The 2,488-nt window shown below is 38.7% G+C and overlaps 1 long non-coding RNA gene across 1 annotated transcript; it reads right to left on the bottom strand.

The window, feature by feature from the left end:
- Nucleotides 1-869: 869 nt before the first annotated feature.
- On the bottom strand, nucleotides 870-2,432 carry LOC124277645. Its single transcript, XR_006898879.1, has 2 exons — nucleotides 1,692-2,432; nucleotides 870-1,351 (listed from the first exon to the last, which is right to left on the bottom strand). It is a non-coding gene; the product is annotated as an uncharacterized LOC124277645 (long non-coding RNA).
- Nucleotides 2,433-2,488: the final 56 nt, after the last annotated feature.

Genomic DNA, 2,488 nt, shown 5'->3' with positions numbered 1-2,488 from the left:
AACTATAGCCAATACGGACAAAGTCTCAGGTTTATTTCCCTTTAAAAGCTGAAACCAACTATCACAAAGGTCATCTGCATGGATTATTTCCCTTGATTGTCAGAAACCAAATAGTGTCACTGAGAGACTAAAGATCACATTGAACTTAATGTTTTGCATTCACAGAGCCAAGGGAGGATTCGAACCACCCTCACTTTGAAAATTCCTGGATTCAGCTCTATTGGTTGTTTGATATTGCAGTCTCCAATATCCAGCTGGTTGTAAATCATTTGATATGGACCAGACGATCCAGTGATTTACATCATGAGCACTGATGTCTGATACTCGGATAAGGGGACAGCAAACCTGAGCACCTGTCAGTTGCTGCTTGACAACAAGCTTGGGTGCTGAAGGCCAATTCGAATCTGGAACCTGGATGTTGAAGTAAAGATTCACAAGGATGCTAAATAATGTGGTATATTCAATCTGAGAATATATCAGATTTTTACTCGAATATGAGTGAAGACTTGAGGACATCTTCATAAGATACAGTGTCTGATGAACTTTACTATCACACTCTCAGTGTAGAGACCAGTAATTCTTGGTATGCAAACAGTGTGGCATACCTGAGTCCTGTATTACTGCTGAGGTCCAAAAGAAAATATATAGCTATGTTATTATATTGCTGTGAGTACTTTATACATCTTGTCAAATGTGACTGCTGCGACATCAACACTAAAAATGGTTGACTATTGGGAAACTTTGCATAATGTAGTGGTTACCATTCGACAAGAATAAAATATCTAAAAATGAAGGTAAATCATCATAGAAAGCTAAAAGCGGATTGGCTATAGAACTTATTTAGTCTTCATTCTGATCGGCTTTTAAAATTTGCTAAGGATTCACCTGAGGAAGCCTCCTATATATATATATATATATATCTTTATAGAGGTGCTCAGTCGGAGTGAAGATGGTGTGTTCAGGACCCCGGCATTGCAGTTTCCTCCCTCTGTCCAATCAGAGCAATCAGCACACAGACACACCGACACTGACACCCATACACACATTCATTCTCATGACACAAAAAATGGACTGATTTCATTTGATGACTTAATGATTCAATCAAGTGATAGCATGATTCATGATTGAAATATCAAGGGACCTTTACCCATGATTGAGTCAAGAGATCATGTGACTGAATCATCCAGTGATCATGTGAATGATACAGCAGTCATGTGATTGAATGATCCAGTGATCCTGCAATTGAATCATCAGTGACCTTGAGACTGAATTATCCAGTCATCCTCTGGTTGAATCATCCAGTAATCGTGTGAATGATACAGCAATCCTGTGATTGAAAGATCAAGTGATCCTCTGGTTCAACCATTGAGTGATCCTGCGACTGAATCTTCAGTGATCGTGATACTGAATTATCCAGTGATCTTCTGGTTGAATCATCTAGTAATCGTGTGAATGATACAGCAATCCTGTGATTGAAAGATCAAGTGATCCTCTGGTTCAACCACTGAGTGATCCTGCGACTGAATCTTCAGTGATCGTGATACTGAATTATCCAGTGATCCTCTGGTTCAACCATCCAGTGATCCTGTGGTTGAATCATCCAATGATACTGAGATTCAATCATTTATTGATCCTGATACTCAATAGAATCATCAGGGGCGGATAAAACATTTTGACAAGTGAGGGGGCACAGTTCATTTTCACCCAATTTCACGAGAGCTTCAATGGTCATTTAATAAACTTTCAAGACAAAGGGTGTGTGTGCACCCTGCACCCCCCTCTAGATCCGCCTATGATGATCAAGGGATTGTTATACAATTCATGCCTGTTATTTTACCAGCAGTAAACAACAGGAAGACAGACTCTAGGGAAGGGTGTGACTACTGTATAATTATGCCCCAATTCTTGCCATATATACACACAGGAAATACAAAATGAAATATACAAGTACATTAAATAGTGAAATATAGTAGAATATGTACAGTAGTTTCAACACCAGCAGCATTGAAACATAAGTTATGCTAATAATTGCACTTGACAGGTGACAGTTCTTTAAGCTCCACTAATGCCTTTGTCTGTGGGAATAGAATAATATGAGAATTATCATTTTTTCAAATACAAAGATTAACTAACCTTTCTGATTCTCTGACAACTTTCAAATCATGCTGACATGTTTTCAAGAGCAGTTATTCCTGACAATATTGCCTGGGAGATATTACTACAATGAAACTCAATCACAATCTTTGCTGACCACTGTGACATCACAATCAAATGACATCACCATACACCCTGCCACTGAAACTGGTTAGCCATGCTTTAACTTCATAACAAATAGATTTGTTGGTTTCTTGTTTAACACCACACTCAGCAATATTCCAGCTATATGGTAGCGGTCTGTAAATAATCGAATCTGGACCAGACAATCCAGTGACCAACATCATGAGCATCAATCTACGCAATTGGGAACCGATGACATGTGTCAACCAAG

Source organism: Haliotis rubra, unplaced genomic scaffold (genome assembly GCF_003918875.1).
Source record: "Haliotis rubra isolate DU_JTF1 unplaced genomic scaffold, ASM391887v1 Scf225, whole genome shotgun sequence".
NCBI classification, from domain to species: domain Eukaryota; kingdom Metazoa; phylum Mollusca; class Gastropoda; order Lepetellida; family Haliotidae; genus Haliotis; species Haliotis rubra.
The sequence above is the reverse complement of the archived record's forward strand: the minus strand, read 5'-3'. Positions and strand labels throughout refer to the sequence as shown.